A 24351-nucleotide genomic window follows, 5' to 3' on the forward strand; every position below is an offset into this window, starting at 1 on the left:
TCAACGAATGGACGAATCGATTGTTTGGCGCCAACAACTGTCGAACAGGTTCGTGGATCGCAAGTAGTCAGTACGCCAGCCCTTTCCCTCACCCTAAAATCCCTTGATTTTGTTTCTCCATTCCTTTAAACTTCAATTCCTTTCTCCACAAAAGCATTTCCCTTTGTTAAGTTGTCCTGCTTCGGCATCCCGTAAATCGCCCCTTAACCTGCCTTGAAATCAAGTAAAGTATCCAGTGATAAATATCCAATCATCCCTTCCCCAGTGCAAATTAAGGGCAAATTAGTCTAAGTGATACAAGTGTTTGAAACTTCCCCCTTTGTGTGTTGGCAACACGTGTTCCTTATTTCCGAGCCTCAGTCCACTACGATTCCAAGACTGTGATTACGTGATTGCTTATAATTATCTTCTGGGCTACGTAATGTGTAGTGTTTAAGAACGTGCATTTGTGTAATACTTTTATATGGAGATTTCATTTCTTTTTTCGTGTGGTGCTGACTCATAACCTCTCTTACAGGGGAAACATCATCTGCTCAGTTGCCAATCTTTGTCTGCTAATTCTGACTGCCGTCCAAATTTCACAACCATTCCTGGTTGCAGCCTGATTGCAAGAGTCTGTTGCTGGCCCCACAGAAACTTTTACATGAATTGATTCCATTATCCTGGAGTTCATACCTTTTGAAGAATAATTAACTGAGACAATTTAATGTAATTTTGACCTAACCGAGTTATTGTTATAACGGGAATAATTGTACATTGGCCCCTTCATGTTTAAATTGCTTGTTTGCCAAGTACTGCATTATTGCTCACTGTATATAATTGATGAGCCTGCCCCTTGGTTACAATTTGCATTCTGTTTTGTCTCCTTGCATACCTGCCTAGTCTCTGTAAATAAACCCCTTTTAATTGTAAAAGAAGTCTAATTTCAAATGGCGACCTTAATCATTCACTTGTAAATCCAGGAAAAATCTAAGGTGAGTTTCAAATACCTTCCTTTTGTTTATAAACTCGGGCCCCTTGGTTCTTTGGCAGTACATTATAGAAAATTGCTTCCATTCTCTCCTCAACCAAGCCCCAGTTTATAAATATATATATATATATATATATATATATATATATATATATATATATATATATATATATGAATATAGGAAGACCCATAAAACACTATTTGAACGTTGCAACCATATATTTGAGCACTTCCTTCTGTGTCCCTCTTCACTGTGAACAGGGGCACAGAGGGAAGTGCTCGAAATATATGGTTGCAAATGTTCAAACAGTGTTTTATGGGCCTTCTTATATTCATATTACACTGTGGTATTACAGTAAAAGACATTCATATATATATATATATATATATATATATATATATATATATATATATATATATATATATATATATATATATATATATATATATATATATACACATATATATGTGTGTGTGTGTGCGTATGTGCGCGTGTGTGTATTAAACAGGAAATCGTTTCTGTACATGTCAACTACTAATTATCATGAGTGGCTCGTGTTGCACAGGACCTAAAGAGATTAGGGAGATATGTTACTTCGGCTTCGCCGGGAGCTCTCGTGTCCCTTGGGCCTCGTGTCAAGTGCTTGTGGGTGGCTGCCTGGTCATCATACGTTCGCGTATTCCCTTTGCTGGACAGGAGTGTGTGTGATCTGACTCTCGAATATACAGAGTTGGTTTCTGATTTTCTGTGGATAACGTGGTGCACTGTTTTAGGCGGGACTTCTTATCGTGGGCTTCAGTAAAACGTTATCTTTAGGTCTGTTTGTCGTTGTATTGTTCCTGACGTTGCCTTCATTGCGGTAAGATTTACAAATCTCGTCTGGCCATGCTTTTAAACTACATTCATGGACAATTCCTTCCATCTTCCGGGAACGATGATGCTCTTCATTACTTGGTCTGCTACCGGGTTGTGTTTGCTCTAAGTCCTAAGATTAACGTCTGACAAAGGGCTCTTGAGGTTACATCTCGGCTACCGATTCCTCTAGTCTGTGGCATTCCTCCTTGTGTACGGAACCGCAATTTAGGGGATGGTGGATAATTAAGTTCTCTTTCGTCGTTTGTTGCTAACTTCTTGTCTGTTTTTTTTAAGATTACTGTGAATAATTTGCTTTAGCGCGCGACGATATGCCCGAACGTCTATATAATGTTTATGAAAGTTCTTATGTCAAAAGAGCATTCAAATACTGCACATAATGGCTACACGTTCAAATTAATTTAAGCTACCAAATAATGGATAAACAGTTCACACTACAAAACTACGAAATAAAAGAATGTAAGAATTTTACTAACTACGATGAGTTTAGATTGTAAAAATTCGAGATGAAAAATTTTCTTTTCCATCCGCTTTCTAAAACAAGTCATACTGAACGCTATTCTCTTAACTTAGTTGCCTTGGAGACGGGCAGAAACATTAACATAATGAAAATACATTTAGCAAATTACATGAAAAATACTAAATTACACAAATCAACTTTCCTCCTTAAAGGGCATACTTATTAACAAGAAAAAGAATAAGTTAATAAAAAATCTTCAGCATCGGTCATTTAATGACATGTGCTTATGCTTATAAACACACACACACACACACACACACACACACACACACACACATATATATATATATATATATATATATATATATATATATATATATATATATATATATGTTATGTATATATAAATGTATATGTATGTATGTAAATATATATATATATATATATATATATATATATATATATATATATATATATATATATATATACAAACTGTATGTACACCCACACACATATATATATACATACATATATATATATATATATATATATATATATATATATAATATATATATATATATATATATATATATATATATATATATATATATATATATATATATATATATATATATATATATATATATTATGTTTGTATGTGCCTTGCATGTTGATTTGGATTAATAAGTAATCTAGCTCTGACCTATTCCTCTTTGATACACTATTCTATTGTGTGTCATATCAGGCAGATTAAATTCAATTTAATCTGGTTCATAATTACTGAGGGCTTGGCCGGGGTAAAATTTTTCAACACCGTCGTGGATTAACTTTGGTTTTGAGTATTTTGTGCATCATGAAACGTTGTTTGTATTAGCATTTGGATAGCGGTATTTACTAATAAAGAAGTTGAAGTTCAGTACTAACTTCACTTACATTAATCTCGACCATGATAGAATACGCGCTTTTTGTATATTGGTCAGGGAGCGCCTTCCTTTATGATGTCGAATCACCCAGCCATGACCTAATATAATTAGATTGCTGGGTCTTCGCAGAATAGTTAATGCTTTACGAAGAAATTGGTTATATTTGAATTCGTAATTCTGGAGAGTAGTGTAAATGCAAATACTGCTTAATCATGACACTGATAGTGTAGTTCTGTCAAACATAAAGAACAATATATTTGATATTCTTGTACGGCAGCTTTACGTAGGTGAAGATTTATTTGATAATAAATGTTCATCTGTGTAATTTAATAATAAAATAGTTAATAAATAGCAGCATTTAAGTAAAAAGGAAGTCAGACATAGAATTATCTATTCAGATCAAACAGAAAAAGCAATGGATAAAAATTCAAATGAGGAACACTGGGTTACACAAGTAAAAAGGGACATAGCAACAGAGACAAAGGATTTATTAGAAATGTAAAAAAGGGAATACGAGATTGGATCATATTTTTACAAGGCTGGAGGGAGAGAGTGACAAAACTAAGGTAAAGAAAAGTCTAAAATTTAAATGAAACAGGGAGCTGCAGACACTAGCACATGTTACACAACTATGGAATCGGAGGAAACAAGCGATGAAAAGACAACCTTCTGTGAAGGGGGAAAAATGGAAAAAAAATAGATGAAAAATAAAGAGAATGGATGTGAACTAAAGCAGACTAGTCTTAGGAAGTAAGGAACTGGACTGATATCTCAAGAATATCAAATTAATTTTGAAGCGGGCGCATTTTATCTAGAATTAGGAAGACATTGCCCCTAATCTAAAATGACCATTGGGACATTTAGTTTAGCTGATGCAATAAAAACCGTCCTGGAAAGCAGGGATTATTGTAGGACGTTTGGAAGACGAGCATAATAATGAAGTCTTAAATAATAGGGCTTGATATTCGCTATGTAACGAATGGCTGTTATAGTTTCGTAAAATCAATTTTTTTTACTAAGGATTACAGGTTCAAATGAAGTTTCAGATTTTGAGCCTCCTGTCATTCTCATAGTAATCGGTGAGCTTAGGCAACTTTTGCCACAAAATACGACAGTGCTTGTATCTGATAAAGAGGTGAAGGGTCTTAAATGAGCTGCTGTATTAATAAATAATTACAGTATACTTTATTTCATGAGATACATGTGACAGGCAGTGGGGTAATTTAAAACTATGCACAACGGGTTAATGTAGGACCTGTTAACAATTTTTGTAGTCATTTACAGAAAGAGTTCATGCCATCACGCCATATTCACGTCTTAAGTATCCCAAAGAAAAGACAAAAGAATGACAGACGCATTGTATTGTGATGGTTGGGTTTCTTTTAGCAGTGATGAATCATCTGTTCGGGTTACGATTTTTAAGGATACGGGACTAACTCAGTAGCTTAATAATACAGAGTGACTCAGACACATAAAACAAGAAAACTTTGTAAGAGATAAAAGTAACACTACGTTACTGAAAATTCAGCGAGATTTGACGGAAGAAACCTTATTGATAGATAAAAAGATTTTCCGTTGCCGATGCTATGCAGTCTTGTTGTATATCTCATTTTTCTATTGGGTAAAAAGACAGTAAAAAAATGAAAAATCCAATAAAAAGTGGGTATTGTTCTCAAAAACCTAAAACGTATAACTCCTATTCTCTTGGTATTTATGATGTACTGGTAAACAATGGATATTACTTAGCTTCGACTGATGGACATACTGACATTACTGTTTAACGATGAAGACCTTATTGCTGTAATTTACGATCCGAAATTATTATTTATTCAACAGACTTAATTATAAAGCGAACTTCAAACATAAAAGAAGTGCTATTGTTCAAGAATAAAATGAAACTCGTCTATTCTAAAATGGAAAATTTGAAATATCTTCCATAGTTAGTTCTATAAAACTCAAGTATATATGTAGAGAAGTTTCCCTTTGCCATTCCTTAACAACCCTGTAATGTTTAGCAAAAGGCTTTTTGCACATCCAGTCATGCACGAAATTTCTCTAAAAATACTAAATACTGTGTTCGAAGCGTGCCAGGACTTTTTTTTTGGAAAGCTGACTACCCCAGGAACCTCTTTCTGTCTACTCAGATCCAACACCTTTTAGTTTAAACGCAGACTATCTTAAATACCAGTTCATAAGTAAGACTTCTGCCCATTATGTATTTTGCTTTTAGGAATACCTTCGCAATAAGCTTTCCATCATTCTGCAACACAGACACATTAAGGCATAAATATTTTATTTTTCATTCAGTGATTTTTCATTTTTTATCCGTGATTATCCATCAAGACATTAATGACTAGCTTGCAATATATTTTTCTAAAAGAATATAATTACAATCACTCTTCCTCATGCATGTGCTAAACTGATTCTGTTAACTTCCTTTTGGATAATGAACATCTGTTTTCTCATCCAGTCGTGCGTTCTGCGTCTTAACAATTTCCCCCAGACTTTCCCTTTGTCAGTTTCCTTGAAAACATACACTGCTGTTCCTTCTATCTCAAGCGACAGCTTCTCATAAATACTTTCCTTTTGTATTCAGAGGAGCTTCGATGGATTTCTTATCTCCATTTCTTGTCCTTTTGTTATCTTTTCATTATTGGATTGCTTTCTCTTATTTTGCCACATTATACCTACACTTTTATATACAGGAGGCGATATTAAACAGACACAGGACAATGCTCCTAGCTACTAGTAGTATGTTTGTTTATATATATATATATATATATATATATATATATATATATATATATATATATATATATATATATATATATATATATATATACCATACACATCAAAATACGAATGCACCCATATATAAGTCCATAAAATGAGAAGGAAGGAGAGTGAGAGAGAGGAAAGTAGACTAATGACTCGATTTCAAACTTAATGTCTTCCATCTGTTGGAAAGGAAGTTTCGTCGAGTTAAATGAACGAATTTATTCACAGAACTCTAAGTGGGAAAGGTAAAGTTCATGTGATTTCTCATGAAATATTTTCCCTGTTGTAATAAAGAGATTGCTTTTGCTTTTAATGGAATTGGGTTAGTTACAATTAGTATTTTCCTTAGTTTTGCTCTGAAGAGTTTTAGGCTATATTTTGTGAAATAACTTCACTTTCTACACAATATAAAAGAATTTAAAACGTCACGTACTTGATCGTAGTATTAGCTTCATAAACGTTTAGTGAAATAAATTATCAAGTAGTATTCTTGCAATGAGATCAGTTCCTGGCTGCCTATCCCAGAATTATAGATAATTGACTTATTTTCTAAAACATTAATAAAAGTCAACTTATTTTCTAGAGCATTTGAGTCAGTTACATCAAAACACATCGGATGAATCCATCAAAATACATAAGGAAGAGCTAACCTTCAAGGATTTCTTCCCAGAAATATCCTACATATGTGGTGAAAATACCACCACCAGGGAACCAGAAATCAAAGCTCCACAATAATATGGTTCAAATAGGGATAGCGAGGCTTCAATCTGTTAAACTCATTCCATAAATAGTGGAGGTACGTTATCCATCAGCAGCATGATGATTTCACAGCATCAAAAAAAAAAAAAAAAAAAAAAACCTGTGAATCCGCCTCATTACACTTATACTTGTAACTTATTGTTGATTCTTGAAGACTGGATACAAATACCAAAAGCCCTTCTTATTTTAGAAGTTAAATAATTGCATGCTTTAAGATAGCTATATATTACGAGAGGCCTTAGAAGAACTATATATTTATCTTTATCCAAGCAACAAGAAATACACTGTAATTATCACAAGGGTCAAGATGGTAAGCTTTCTTAGAAAATTATAATTTTTACTGTTTACTTTATACACAGCAATAGCAAAAGGGGAATACGATGAGACAAAAAAACTTGGAGTACTTGTGAATTAGTATTTAGGACATTGCAAAGTTAGACAGCAATATGCAAAAGGGAAAATAAAAAATAATGGGCGAAGCATGGACGTTTTACCTCGGCATACATGAGTGAACAATAGATTTCATAAGTCACATGGCTTTATTTTTTTAGAGTATTATATCTGGTCATAATACTTATTCATGCCTATCTTTCTTCCTGTGTGAAAAATTAAACTTTCTCCTTTTTTTTCAACCCAGTGAATCAGTAGCTAGTTCTAAAAACGCATTCTCTTCAATAATCATGCAAAAAACTTTTCCTCCCTCAGTTCCATTAATTCTCTTGAGCATACTTACTCTATACAATTATCTGTCCTGTTGCATTTGCTGAGGCCTGTAGTGTTCTTATTGAGAATGAACAGGACATTGGCCTTGATTGCACACTAATCCGTTTTTTAACAAGATATCGTGGCAGTGTAGCTGAAGCCCCCTTTTTTCTTTTATTTCTTAATAAGTAGCCCAGACCTTATTTTTGAAAAAAAAAATCATGTCTCTGCTCATTCCATACAGAAGTGAATGCTCAAATCCTTCCAACCAAGTCCCACAAGTTTACCTTTCAAAGATGTGTTCATCTTCCTAAAAGACCTTCAATCAAACTCTCGTCTTTTGGGTCACAAGGCAAGAGTTACTCGGAGCCTTACTCCTGTCTGACTGATGTGGTTGATTAGCTGGTCATTCACCATCCCCTCCGGTTAATTTTCTGGTGATTGGTCGGAATACCTGTGCTCTTACTGTAGCTGTTAGGTCACATCTTTATTTGTTTGTTATTGACTCGCATGATATTCAAACATCTCGCTCTATCTATCTATCTATCTATCTATCTATCTACACACACACACACACACACACACACACACACATATATATATATATATATATATATATATATATATATATATATATATATATATATATATGAAACATAAAAACCGTATCGTGCTTCTCAGTTATCTACAGTAGGATCCACAGTAATAATCTTGATTATAAAGACGAAATATATATATTTTTACAAATACATTTCTTCTCTACAATCACATATATATATATATATATATATATATATATATATATATATATATATATAATTCAGATCTTACCTTTTCTCTTATTACTATACATGGTTCTTTTTTTCACACTTGCTACACAAGTTCGTAGCCTTTTTTGTCATTCTATATGAATTCGTGCTCATAATGAATAATACTATAGATAATTCTCTCTGGAAATATGAAAATGAAGTTTTGTTAGCTGAACTTCATGTTTATGGTTTTCCTTACCTGTACCCTGTTCTAGAAATTTAACCATCCCTTAAAATTATGTAGTTGGCTATATCTGTTTAATCTTTTACTTTGCAAATTCCCTTTGGTCTATATGTATGTATGTATGTATGTGTGTGTGTGTGTATGTATATACATATACATATATATATATATATATATATATATATATATATATATATATATATATATATATATATATATATATATATATATATAGAGAGAGAGAGAGAGAGAGAGAGAGAGAGAGAGAGAGAGAGAGAGAGAGAGAGAGAGAGAGAGAGAGAGAGAGATGGGTTGATAGGAGAGGAAACAAATATATATTTTGTTGATGTAGAATGTTCCTTTCCACTGCTATTCCTAGTAAACAACCTATATGATGTTTATCTCTTGTAAATACAAATATGATCAAGATATGCGGTTTAATACTAGAATTGTAGCCGTGTTATATTTGTATGAGTTCATCTGTACAAACACACAGCCGCTTCTAAGGCAGCCATACAAGTGCATACGACTGAACTTGCACGTGGAAACCTTCTTGTATTTTCCATTCGCTATGAATTTGATTCTCGCCCCTATATCAAATCTGCGTCGGAATGCCTTTTTTGTTTTCTTTTTTACATAAATGGATTTTGGACTTTTGGATTCACAAATAACTCGATTTCTTTTAACCTATACTTTTTATAGAACTGACGGCTTTTACTTTTCAAGTTGTGTATAATGGAACACTAATCAAATGCACGAGTAAATGCAGACACAAACATGCACATGCATAAATACACACATATACATACTCACATATACAAATACACACACACATTATATATATATATATATATATATATATATATATATATATATATATATATATATATATATATATATATATATTGATAGGTAGATATTTTGTTTTTTTGCGAAATATAGTGAATAGTACTGCCATTTATAATGCCGTTCTGTCTAGTTAGCATGTTACCCTAGAAAGTAAGAAATAAGTCAAATAACCGACTTCTGCAGCTTTCCAGTAACCAGTCATACAGATGAACATTTACCTTAGTGTAAAATGTGCTATGGACGAAACCCTTTACAAAAAAACCCGAAAGTCTACAATCGACAACCAACTGGGAATTATGGAAGAGATTATTGCTGAATATGTTGATGAAATGTTTGGATTAATGTTTTCCTGTAATCCTCCGGAGGCTTGTATGGAAATTCAGTTTATGTTTTAGTATATATATAAGCGTAAGGAATTTAATTTTGTGCTTTTCAGAAGATATTCACATATGCCTGCAATTGCATTTTAGTTATAGTATCTTCCATTTGCATTCTCTCTTTCCATACTATACTCATGAATAATTCACAGGAAATTCCGTTCGTCACAGTTAATATAGGAATTTAAAAACTACCAACCACTCGGTCTGTTTCTCATTCACCTTACTTTCTATACCAAAAGCCACCTTTTTCCTTCTAAGAGCCGCTTGCAAAAATTCAGACTCTGAAAATCTTGCTTTCGCTCCCACTCTTTCGCATTCCTTAACCAGAGACGTTCTTACTTACTTATTGGGGTTATCGCATTTTTTCCTACTACATTCCATTTTACTTATACAATCCTGAGTCTAACATGTACTTTTTCTCCCGTATTTAGTCTTTCTGAAAATACAAGCGTCTGTCATTCTCAGTTCTAAACACTTTCATTTTCGTTTCCCCAAGGCCAAAAACATCCTGGATTCATTCATGAAACACATCAAAATAAAATAATTCTAATCTACGGTACACATTCATGAGCTATGAAGACTCGAAAGTCTTGGTATTTTGATTTAATTATGATTTTTACACCATGAGTGATGGTACTTGACCTCACACACACACACACACACACACACACATACTGTATATATACGAGTACATATATAAGCCTATATATATGTGTATATATATATATACTGTATATGTGTGTGTGAGTGTAGGCGTGCGTACGTGTATATGTGTATGTGCGTGTGGGTGTACTGATTGCTATCTGCCATAGTATATCATACTGTGATAAAGTTCTGTCGCATGCATATACCATGTAAGCCCAACACTATTGAGAGACTTAGTTACTCGTTTATTCTTTTTTAGAGAGAGAGAGAGAGAGAGAGAGAGAGAGAGAGAGAGAGAGAGAGAGAGAGAGAGAGAGAATGATTATTTTGAGCAGCGTGCCATGGTAATGAAATTAAACCAATAAGGGAATAAAAATATCGCAGTAATACGCATCTTATAGAGCCTAATTTAATCTCTGTTGCTTAGACTGCTTCGTTTTACTAAAGTTAGTGGAGAACGTATAATAACAACTGTTTTGATATTCCACAGATCGATGAGAGGTAAAAGAAGAAGAGGCAGGGAGATGATTGCAATGAATTTTAATGAATTTCTGACGGACAGAAATAAATCATCCGTCTACTGGAAATGACAAATGTTCGGAGTGTTATGTCACTCTGTTCCTTTGTTCGGGGTAAGTCACTGTACAGTTTGTAAATATTTTTTACATATATATAAATATTCCCAAAGTAATAATGATTTTATTAATTGTAGGTTACCTGCTAGTCCAAAGGGTTTCGTCTCTGACTACTGGGGATAAGGATGGTTTTATTTCAGTTTAAGCGGCGTTTTTGAGTTTATTAAAGAAGTCCACCTTTATCATACGTATAAAAATATTCCAACTTTATTTTGTCTTGACTTCGATTAATAGGTTTTTATTACAATATATTGTTTTACAATTACATACGTCTCAGTGTGTAATTGTTGCATTAATTAGTTTGATTTAGCTATTACTTATTAAGTAATGTGCTTTACATTACTTCTTACAATAAAAATTCTTTAAGGGTTAAGCAGCCACCGTTTTTTCGGCTGAGACCAAAAACTTCGTGACGCCGGTGTGCATATAAAGTTTATCACCTGCACCTTGCATTCCAGTAAGGTTGGAAACAATAAAAATCCAGAACAATGTAACTTTTTCTAATAAGACCTAGGGGTCTGTACATGATAGTGGATTCTGAAGTTTTTAGACTACACCTGAATCTTTCGTAGGTAACTGTCAGCCGAGTATTGGTTATCAATATCGTAAGGTCTAATGAAAAGTCAAACACTACCGAGATGAAAGGAAACTTGACTCACACACACACACACTCTCTCTCTCTCTCTCTCTCTCTCTCTCTCTCTCTCTCTTTCTGTCTCCTTTCCTTCAATTTCTTCTAAACAAAACGCTGTTCTCTCTTAGCAAAGACACACACTCACACACACACTCACGCACACCCACACAAACACACACACACACACACTCACAGAAGGTGCAACAACAATCAGTCCTTGGGAATGAGATGCGACAGTTAGAGAAGACATGCAAGAGAGAGAGAGAGAGAGAGAGAGAGAGAGAGAGAGAGAGAGAGAGAGAGAGAGAGAGAGAGAGAGGTGGAACAACAATCAGTCCCTGGGAATGGGATGCGACAGCGTGGTAAAAGAAGATCCAGGGGAGAGAGAGAGAGAGAGAGAGAGAGAGAGAGAGAGAGAGAGAGAGAGAGAGAGAGAGAGAGAGAGAGCTCTCGGGAATGTAAATCGATGGCGGGGAAAAAAGGGAGACAGGCAAATAGACGGACAGAGAGACAGAGAGAAGAGAGAGGGGGAGAAAGTAACGATGACGTCACTGACCCTCCTATTAGGAAAGCTGACCCAAGTGGAAAAAGTACCAACACGATTTCTCAGTCGTTTTGTTGTGCTCTCTCTGTTCTTTGGTATTTCATTTCCATCAATAGCCAACAGGAGACAGTCCCCAAAAAGGAAAAGAAGTGAATGGGTATTCATCGTTCTTCTATATCCGATGGCTATTTCCTCAGGATGTGTGTGTCTCTCTCTCTCTCTTTCTCTCGTACGTTCCCCTTCTGCGTCTCGTAAAGGAGAAGTCCTTTGAAAGATAAGACAGGTTGATGATCTCCAGCAAATAGTTATTTCTACTCAAGGTTCTTTTACATAAAACAGTATATTCCATAACATGAACGCTGCTATTTTATTATCAGAAGTCAGATTTCATAATGAATAAGAGAGAACGCAAACCTACGAAGATCTATCTATCTATCTATCTATATATATATATATATATATATATATATATATATATATATATATATATACACGATAGAAATAATCAACACACAATCACGTGTGGAACAGAAATAAATCGCTAACTCACATTAGGATCGAACCCAGGTCTTTCAGTTGAAAGACGAGACCGCTGCCAACCAAGCCACACAAGTCATAAAAGAAGTTGCAACTTAAATACCACTATACCAAAGTACCACTGTACCTAAGGCTTTACCTGTTCAGGATAACTGCCTTGCTGGTATGCAAGGCGGTTAGCCTGCCCAGGTAAAGCCTTAGGTAAAGTGATATTTAGGTTCCAACGTCTTTTATGATTTATGTGGCTTGGTTGGCAGCGGTCTTGTCTTTATATTGAAAAACCTGGGTTCGATCTTGATGTGAGTCAGAAATTTATACATACATATATATATATATATGTGTGTGTGTGTGTGTGTGTATGTGTGCGCGTGTATAATATATATATATATATATATATATATATATATATATATATATATATATATATATATATATATATATATACTGAATATTCAGAGCACTGAATATTGACTCTCACGTGACATAGCAAACGTGCTGATTGGTGGGACCGCCGCTCGACGTATAATGTTAGTCTCTTTAATAGATATTCCCTATAACAGCTCTCAAGAAGCATGGTGCGTAGATTGACTGTAGGAGTTTAACAAAGCGTATGACAGAAATTTTTCATAATTCGTCTCCAGAAACACGATACACAGTGGCCCATATTTGGCAAAAAACACTGCATTAAAGGTAATTTTCGACCACAATGGAGCCAATGCATAGCATTTTTCATTGTCACATTTTTCTCGAATGTCTGAGGAACGGATGCCTTCCCATACATGCATACATACAACACATACGCACACACATATACTGTATGTGTATATAATATACTGTACATATACATACATACATACATACATACATACACACACACACACACACACACACACACACACACACACACACACACACACATATATATATATATATATATATATATATATATATATATATATATATATATATATATATATATATATATATATATATATATATATATTATATAATACTCATCCGCTGTGCTTACTTGCATTGGAATGAAATTTGTCCTAAGTTGTAGAAAAAAAAAGGAATATTCATAATCATGCATTCATGTAGTCATCTAACGTGACTTATTACTCATCACTGCAAATGCACCATGTTATGAAACTGGAATGAAACAGCCTATATTTTTTAAAGAAAAAGCAAAACACTTCGAGCCCATGCATTTTAAAGAAGGCATAGTCTCTCTCTCTCTCTCTCTCTTAAATGACTTCAGGTTTTTCTTGCAGTTATTTCTTTCTTTGATCTATTGACCCTCTTTTTCACCGCCATTTTCTCCTCCTGTCTTTGTTCATTTCTTGTAAACTTTGTTATCTTATAATGCTGAGTGCATCCAGCGTATCTTCAACCTTCGTTGATCCTGATTCACTACTTGTTATTGTTACTATACTCATTTATTACTCATTTAATTTAATTATTGATACTACCGTGAAACAGTGCTAACGTTAATTGATTAAAAGCAACACGTTTCAAATTAGCACTTAATATGTTTTCTCGTTCTCTTTTTTTTTACCTTAATTCATTTTCCTTCCTTTTTAGCATTGTTTTTATAATTCCCTTACATGTTATTTTCTCATCCTTCCTTTCTTCCTCCAGTTAATTGCTTCTTAGCTTGTGAAGTTAATTACATACCTCTCCCTCTAGTTTTTATGCACCTCGACTTATTATGCTTGCATTCATGCCTTGTGGTTCTTTGGCCTGAAATGAAACGGTGCCCAAGATTTATGAAGAGAAGCCAATCTATTTCAAGTAGATGAGTTAATGTACTCAAATGTACTCATCTTGACTCAGTACTCACCACACAAATACTCATGTAATATTCATGAATGGTGGCTATCAATACAGAAATGAAGCAGAACCTACATCTTAGGATGAACAAGTTACCAGACTATCGTATTTATTATTCAAATTTTACCTCTCCTGACTCATTACTTAACTAATGCATCACTCATACTGGGTTCTAATGTCATAGACTAGTGCATGAAATCAAAACTAACAATAACAGTAATAATGCATTTGTACGAATAAAGAGAGCGACAAAAGACCAGTAACACAAAAGTGACTAATTTTGCATCTGTTCATTATTTCAGTAAAGTTTAATGTTTTACAGATTATCAGGGTAATGCTGAACTGGTGTCTGTAATCCTTATTCATACCTATCCTGAAGGGCATTTCCAACCGACAAAGTGCTCTAAAGCTTTAGTAGGTTCGAAATAACACCCCTTTCACTATCACTGAATTTTGAGGGTCAGACTTTAAAGAATAATTTAGCTTAAGTGGTAGTTTATTAGCTCAAAAACTGCTATTCCCATCGATGATAACTTCAGCGCACTATCAAGTAGTATTTTGAATTTTTCCAAAACTGTAAACGTTTCTTAGTATTATCCAAATGGTTTTTTAATAGATTCACAAAGTAAGAAGGAGAACCCAAATCAATCATTGTTATGAATTGACTTTAGAAACTATAATATGACATGAGAAAGATATGCTTCGATGCTGTTATGGCTCGAGGGTATTACATAATGAAAATATCTTTCACAGCTTTTTTGCAATTGAAAGTTATCTTAACTCGTTTTTCTTGAGGGTGCTACCCTAAATTAGGGTCAAATATTTGAAATCAATAGAAAAGGGAGTTTTATGATATAAATTTAGTTAATAAAGATCTCTCACATAATTTCAGTACGTTTTAAAAACTAAGATTCATAAAATTCACACCGATGAAACTGAAATAAAATGGAGTTGCTAAATATTTAAAATGGAGAAAGTTGAATTGATGTATATGGAATTATCTAGAAGAATTCTTTTGAATAACCTTTCATGTATTATTTCAACAGAACATGGTCTGTTAAAAGGCTGGGAATTGTTATTGTATTACAGTATTATCGTTATCATCACTGCAATTTTTATTTTTATTTTTACGATAACGTGGATTAATCCTCATGGCAACCAGAGCACTCGGCCCAAACAGCAACGGCTTTGACCCAGTTTTTAAGTTCCCAAACTCATTCTTATGAAAAATGCAGCATTTTAATTATCAAATAACTTTTTCTGTTCTGTTCTGTGACCTACTGGCCACCTTTTTTTAATTTTTTTTTTTATAAAATGGAAGCTTTGTTATCGGAGATTAAAAATTGACTAAAACTATTGACTTTTTTTCTAAAGACAGTATTTTTCACCCTGCCTAAATCGACACAAATCAGTACCCTAAGTAAGGAAATAGAACTTTTTCCACGCGACGAACATAGGTGGAGTAAAAGGAAGGCGCATGCAATGATACTTTGAATGGATTTAATAAAGAATCAAAAATAAAAACATATACGCCAATGGATTCTAAATATAAAAATGTTAGAAAAATCTAATACTGGAAATACCGATACAATACAAATTCACTTTGAAAGAGCCTAGGGTAGCATATTAATTAGTAGGCATATTGTCAATGATAAATTTCTTATGAAAAACAGTTTGTAAGTCAAAGTGTAGCAAACGTTGTGTTTTAGTTAGGGCTTCCTCTGTCTTTCTTTCAGTCATATCTCTTATGTCCTGTAGTCAAGGCTTTTGATTTAAGCCTCTCTCTCTCTCTCTCTCTCTCTCTCTTCCGCCTAAACTTTATTAGTTAAAGAGTTTTTAATGGAGCTAAATAAATCGTAGGTACCATCAAAATGGATATGATATTTAAAGTGTAATGCATGGCAGAAAAACAAGTAAAACATGTTTGAGGTCGGTTCATTTTCCAACTGTGCAATACACAAGCAAACGTCTATGTTTTTGGTACCATCAAGTAAATTTCCTTATGAAAATCACTACCAGTGCTTTTCTTAAATTGATTATTATGAACAGTTTTCACGTTTGTTATCATTATGTTATTTTTGGTTAAACCTTTCTATTAATTTCATAACTGCTATTTGCATTTTACCAGCCGTTTTGTTTCAGTTTAAGGAATCTTGCGCCCATTATTCTTTAGGGGACAGAATTACCAGACAACAATGGAGGTGTCATGGACAGACTTTTTAAGGTCACAGGACGATTTTTATAAATAGGGTGTACATTCACCTTCGGGTAACTTACGTATTGCATCACTAAAGGGCAAACTTTTCGTAATTTAGAATTCACATTATTAATGCTTGGAAGTGGAACTACAGTTTTTTAAACCGTTGATAGAATACTCGTCTATTTTATCTTCCCAATCTCGGAACTCTAATCAGTCAGATATCATTCCTTGTAAATTGATTTCTCTTTACTTGGATAAAATAGAATTTTCGTTATACCTAACCCCTGATTAGTGTACAAACTAGAGAGAAAGGGATTACTCGAATTTTTTGAATAAATGAAAACAAAGATATATAGCATATTCTTATAATCATAGTATTCTCTCACTTTTGGCCGATTTTCATTACATTTTAAAGATAATCTCGCAGGACAACCGACTTTTCGTAACTGCCCGTATGAGAAGTCTCACACTTCTTTAACAATTTTAAATGGTTGATATTATTACTATTATTATTAGCTATTATACACCCCATAAACTTAATGAGGGGCTTATTGTAATCCCTTAGCCTGAAATAATTTAGACAATTTCCAAGACAGATTTTCGAGACTGACTACATCAGGAAAGCCTTGATAAAGAAATAAACGTGTCCCAAACTGCTACCTGTTTCACAGATCCTTAGGCCCATCCCCTCTTACAAAAAGTTCCCAGGTCCTGCAAAAAAGAAAAAAAGGTTGAATGGATTGCATTCAAATTTTTTTCAGTATACTTCAAATCTAGTTCAAGGGCATCTGAGTCAGGGGATATCCATCTCGCCAGTATTTTCATTAAACGAGTAATAAAAAAAATGGGGGGGGAATATCAGGTCTGCAGAGTATGATGAAATTTGGTTTGATCTTTTCTGAAAATAAATTATTGAGTATCAAGAAGTTTTCTCTTGAAGTCCCTTTTTATTATGAGTGGAGTATACCAAAACGAAGCTATTATTATTATTATTATTATTATTATTATTATTATTATTATTATTATTATTATTATTATTATTAAAAATATTTACTTTTTATGAGTTTGGCTAAACTTACAATAATTTTTTATTATAATGTTAAAAAACAGTCCCAAAGTATAACACAAAAGGAATTTAAATGAATAAGTCATCACCTTACTACTGCTACCAATGGCGACTGTACTTCACCTTACAATGTAAACCTAAAACCTGGGAAAATTCCGTTCAGAAGAAACAGGATTGTCAATCGGAAAACTGCTCCTCACGTTTAAGTGCAGAATTCCTAAATAAGATAACGTTGGAATCTTCGTAAGTTGAGAATCCTAATGTTATACTATATAATTCGGTTTGGGTTTCTTGTCTTGGTGCCAAAATGATGACAATAATAATAAAAATGTAATGTAATACCCGTAGATTCTCTTAGTGAACCCTTCAGGATACTATTGACACCACTACTACCACCAATAGTAATAATTTTAAGTTCAAGATACCTTTTACGGTTGGCCGAAATGTAATGATCGAATATTGTTTTAAAACGTTGCTCTTTTTATGTTTTTTAAATTCATTTAACATATTACTTTACCTTGTTGCATTAATTTTGAGAACAATTCTATATCCTGATATATAACTAACATTTACAGTATTGCAGAATCTATTCAGTATTGTCAAATGTTCAAAAAACGTTTTTGGACTATGAGGGGTGGAAGATTAATAAATGTAATCAGTTTTCCTAATTTCCGTTCCAGCTACCGTAATTTGTTAGGATTTTGAGGAGAAAAATACCGCGTAATTTTTCAGCAGCCAATTTTTAATACTGCTTTTTCACTTCAGAGAACCAATAATGTAACTTCCCAATTGTAAAGTTAACGAGATTCTGTCATTACTAATTTGTTTTGTTCGTAAATATAAGGGAATAAATATTATTTGATAGCTTTTATCTCTCAAAATTCCTAAATTATTTACTTAGTCAATTAGACTTGACCGTTAATGTTTAAAGGTTGTATTATTTATATTTAAACTGTTCATTTTTATCAATAAGCTTTAACGAAATGTTTGACGGTTGTATTATATAAACTGTTCGGTTTGTCATTTATCATTCCCTGCTTACAGCACTGCTGTTTTTATTTCACAGTTAAGCAGATTTCGAATAGAGCAAAAGCAGTGCATATCATGAATGACTTCATCTCACTTTCATCTGGGTGGCCCATTATTGCGTCATCCATTCATAAATATGAATCGCTCTTAATTATTGCGTCCCTTCTTACCCAGATTCCTTTATATGAAAGTCACGATCGTTGTCGCTTCTATGCTTGGCTTTACGACGTGAATACCAAGCATAATTAGGAATGATGAAATAGTGGTTGTTCTTGAAATCGCATGAACGAACATCTACATTTACTAATATTTTCTTCCTGCAATTCGTGCATATGAATGTAAGAGGAGTTTCATCAGTTTTATTTGTCGATCATTTTTCTGTGACTTCCCTTCTCGATTTTTTGTGCATTTCTTTTGTTTTCTTGACTGTTAGTTTCCTTATGGTTTTTGCTCAACTGTGGCTCCAGGCTTTATTTTAGACGATAGTCATCTTTAAGGTTTTGTCAAAGACGTTTGTTTTGTATTAAAACTTAAATTTCTTTTTGTATTATTCGAAACCAAGATACGCTTTATTAAAAGATTTATGGGAACAGTTAACTTAGGATCTGGTTCGTCAAGGAAAACTTTCAACTACTTTATTTGTTCTTTTCGTTAAGGAGCAAAAAATAAAGTTTCTAAACAAAAATTGAAAATAATTTTTGCCCTGTTCACTATAAAATACTTTTTTCATCTTTTTACAATTTGAGTGGCTCTGATGATGTAAGACGACCGTTGGTGACTGAAACATCTGATCTTTTGGAATTTACATTCAAGCGTATTTATATCCTGTTTTTCGTAGGTAACATTCTGAGTTCCTAACTTCAGACTTCGTTTACAGATAATGAACGCCGGCCAGTCTTACTATAATTGACAAAGAATTTTTTCCATTAATTACAACGATAAGATGTCTGGCTTGAATGACAAAGTTCTGAAAGTTAGATTTTAAGGTGAACAAGAGGCAACAGAATTACTGGTCGGGTTAACTTGTTGTCAAGAAAGTTTTGATAAAGTTGAAACTGTTAGTCTGTGCGTAAATATTACGACCTAATCTTCTGCCAGACTTTGTCAAAAGTTTACAGTAGCAACTTACCGCTGCACATCACAAGTTTTAGGGAAGGAAGTTTATTTTCTTGGGTTTACTACTACTAATGGTGCATTAAGCTGTCCAAAAGTGACTTAATTTTATTAATTGAGCACCAAACTGAGGACGAGCTAAAATTCAGTTAGACGATGTTAAGGTAGATAATAAAACATATCCGTACGGTAAAGAATGATGAATCTCACCTCTTGTCGCCGAGAGAAAAGAAAACGACATTCACTATAAATTCACTAATGTAATGTTACCAAATTTCCAGCTTTAATACAGTATATTGCAAGTTCTATTAAACTGCATAATAATGGTGCTGGTGAATATGTTAGCTATTTTGCCTGGAACGCTCTTAGTGAGCACTTCAGAAACTAAATGGCCTTATTACCACTAAAACTCATCCTTCCTTGGGTGAGAGTTTGGAGTTTCTGAAATGTTTCTAAAAGGTAAGTTCCAGGCGAAGTTAGCGGTGAAGTGGAAGCACAGCATTTTTACCTTTACGTGAAAACATTAAACTTCTTGCAGTAAATGGTGAAACTGCTGATAAATAAGGAGCATTTTTTTTCTAGTGGTTCCAAGCTGTCAATGAAAATTCCTTTTATTTCATTTTTATGCGAAAAGCATTTATTTTTCAGTATACGACTATACGCAAGTTGAAAATTCTATAAGCTCCAAGAGGTTGCACGAAATGTAAATAATTCACCAAGCATTAAATGTAACAAATGTTGTTCTCACAGTATGTGTTGGGCTATGAGTTATGGCTCCTCTTCATTGTATTAGGCAAAAGGAAGGGTGGACCCAAGCTGGAATAAACAACAGAAAGTTTGATCTTGACCATAAACATTTTCACTAACTCAACTCATTAGTGAATTGTACATACCAAATACGATTCACAGACACACAGATAGAGCGGTCATTTCCTCCGAATTGTAGACCAGGTGCATAAAAACTCGGTAATCAGACTCTCAGAGTGTTCTTGTAGATCTCACTGGATAACTAAACTGTAAATGTTTAGTAATAGTTTATTGCTAATCTTGAACTGGCTAGATTTAACTGATATTATAAAAGTATTTTAGGTGACAAATAATTATGATATTCTTACTTCTTAGCAAGAATTTAAATCTATTTCTTTCATTCACTCGAAGAGTAGTTGGTTAGGTACAGATTATGTTTATTGGTAGGCGGGGTTTTGGGAGAGCGAGGCGATCAGAAACCCTTCCATTTACATATGTTCTGCTTGACTGTCTGGAATATCTTTGCTGCTATTTGTATTTGCTGAGTCATCCCACCCTCTGCCTTTGCCTTAACCACAGTACCTTGAACTTCCAGTCTTGGGTTTAAATGTATTTGATTATGGTACACTTTAGCATATTTTTATTTCTGCACATACTCCCCCTTTTTTTACTTTAATTCATATTTTATTTATCTGTATAGATTTTTCGTTGGTAAAATTCATCGTTTGATAATTATTTATCTACCATTATGGTTTGGTAATTATACTTAAAAATGTATTGTTTGATATTTTTCTTTTAAAAATGTATTATTTTATATTGTTATTTTTTGTTAACTATATGAATATATATATATATGTATATATATACACTAAATATACTGTATATATATATATATATATATATATATATATATATACATATATATATATATATATATATATATATATATATATATATATATATTCAGGTCAATTTATTGTTGCTTCATGGACATATTAAGTCATGTTTTCTTATTTTTCAGCTGTTTCATATTTTCGTATTCGATTCTGTGGAAACTGGTTTAAAATTTCATGGCCTTTCAGCTTTTACCGCAGGAATATTTATTCTTTAATAATAATAATAATAATAATAATAATAATAATAATAATAATAATAATAATAATAATAATAATAATTTTGTACCATTTAGAGGTAACTACTTAGTATATATTGATTTAATGCTGCAAAGGCTAAAATAGTTCAATTTTAGGCTATGGTTGTTCTATTCTGCCCAGAAGTAAAATATAAATGTATTGGGCAATCAGTTGCAAACTGCAAAAGATTAACGACAGGGAAGCGTGTAATCAATACTAAGATTACAAACGGAGATTTTCAATAGGTGAAAGTAGTAAGCTTAACAAACAATTAGCATAATTTACAATCAAAGGCTGACAGATGGCATTCTAGTGGTAATGGAAGTTTCCATTTTACCTAAAATTTACAGGTTTTCCAATTTGAAATTCATGCCTACTTTCAGGGAAAAAATGGATTTTTAGACTTAACGGAAGAAAAAACTATGGAATAAACTAAAGCCAGTTTTACCAAACCAACACGAGATCTCAAAATCTGTAAACCGGAGGGTCTGCAGCCATTTTTTCCAATGTCCTTTTCCAGCTGGCTTTTGGAACTAATAAACGTAGAATTATACCATTGTCCGATCTTACGAATTCTAGTAATTTATGTTTGTCTCGCCAGCGCATGCGTGGTGATTTAGTCTTCACTAAAAATGATCTACATCCTTTATAAACCTTAAATCTTAGAAAGACAACAAATATTTGCTTATAATAAGTCATTCATTGCATATGCTCAAATTGAGTTATGCTTTTTTTCCTTAAACGTTCCACTATCATATATTTATTTTGCACTCACTGGAAAATCCTGAATTCACGGAGTAGAAGTGTTTATTCATTTCCAGACGATTTGAACAAGTAAACATGACTTCTACAGTTAAGAGGACTATGCCTAGAGGTACGAGGAACTTGTAGGTTTCGGTCTTGGGTGAAAGTGTAACAAGTCTGTAGCAAGAAGCCTACGCCAAAAGGTCTGTTTCGCAAACAAATGCTTCCTATTTTATAATAAATGGACTTCATTTGTCTTGATCATAACGCCTATGTATACATTATAACGTGGAAAGTTTCGTTAATGCTCATAAGTTACACCCTGAGCTGCACAGATAGTGTCGAGATTTACTTCGTTCCCAGTACAGGTAAAGTTACCAGAACATTGGCTGTCCAAATGGTAATTATGAGCTTGTACCCTACTCTGCTGCAAACCACGATATATACTGATATATCAATAATTTACATTTCGTTAATATGTATATACGTGTATATACATACACACGCAGACACACACACACACACACACACACATATATATATATATATATATATATATATATATATATATATATATATATATATATATCACATTACCACAGGTGAAAAATGTGGTAATGTGTGATAAATGAATCACGTACAAAAGTGATAATAATCATATATATATATATATATATATATATATATATATATATATATATATATATATATACTGTATATATATATATATATATATATATATATATATATATATATATATATATATATATGTATGTATAAACGTATGTTTCAGTATCAGAGAATTGTTGTAATTCCCGTAATTGTATGTTTAGGTTTATTGTGCAAACCGAAGGTCAGTGGAAACATCCATCTCCTGGGATTTACATGTACCCAAATTCCAGGTTGATTTTGATGCAATTACATGAGTGCTCGTATCTGATAATAAGGGTATGCCACTCCTAATCTCGACCACAATTCCCTGAACGCCTAATTATTCGCATTGCAGTTGAAACTTTGGTCTATATCGACTGTGGAGCTATCATTCATAGCTGTTCGTGAATTTGTAGTTCTTTTTAGCTTCTTTTTGATAGTTTATGGTTAAGTAAAATTGAAATAATATAATCAGCATTCCATTTGTTTTCAAATTAAAATACGAGTACAGTCTTTTGTTTACCAATGTTCCCGTTATTCTTCAGTTTACACCAATGTGGAACCTCGAGCTTTAACGGTTATTATGCATACTTCTCTAACAAGGCAGCCAGGATTTATTTTCACGGGTAGCTTTGCAATTTTAGGCATAGTTTGTTAATTTCCATTGTGCCTCAGTTGACTTAGGTCTTCAATTTTGTGCCTGCTAGTTGGTCTGCAATGGTAAAAATATAACTAGGCTTGCGACAGTATTCCAGATGACATGTTGAAAACCAGAAGGCCATTGCATCTGAAGGGAAATAGGTAGATTCGAATGAATATGCTCCGTAGCTGAGTGATGTAAAGATCGTTTCACGCTTGTTAGCTCAGGAGCTCGCCAGCCTACCGCCCAACAGTATACCCAGTTGTCAGTCGGTATGAGCATTTGCTTCCTCATACAGGAAATAAGCCAGTGGAAAAATTGTTATATATATATATATATATATATATATATATATATATATATATATATATATATATATATATATATATATATATATATATATATATATATACATACATATATACACATATATATATGTGTGTGTGTGTGTGTGTGTGTGTGTGTGTGGGGAAAGAATGAGAACTTACAGGGGTGCGTTGTTGTTGTTATGC

The 24351-nt window shown here is 33.2% G+C and overlaps 1 protein-coding gene across 1 annotated transcript in view; it reads right to left on the reverse strand.

Moving 5' to 3' along the window:
- The window catches only part of LOC136845768 (uncharacterized), a 489838-nt gene that overhangs the window by 126272 nt on the left and 339215 nt on the right, over positions 1-24351 (reverse strand). The window lies entirely within an intron of this gene.

The sequence above is a fragment of the Macrobrachium rosenbergii genome, chromosome 14, assembly GCF_040412425.1.
Source record: "Macrobrachium rosenbergii isolate ZJJX-2024 chromosome 14, ASM4041242v1, whole genome shotgun sequence".
Taxonomy (NCBI): domain Eukaryota; kingdom Metazoa; phylum Arthropoda; class Malacostraca; order Decapoda; family Palaemonidae; genus Macrobrachium; species Macrobrachium rosenbergii.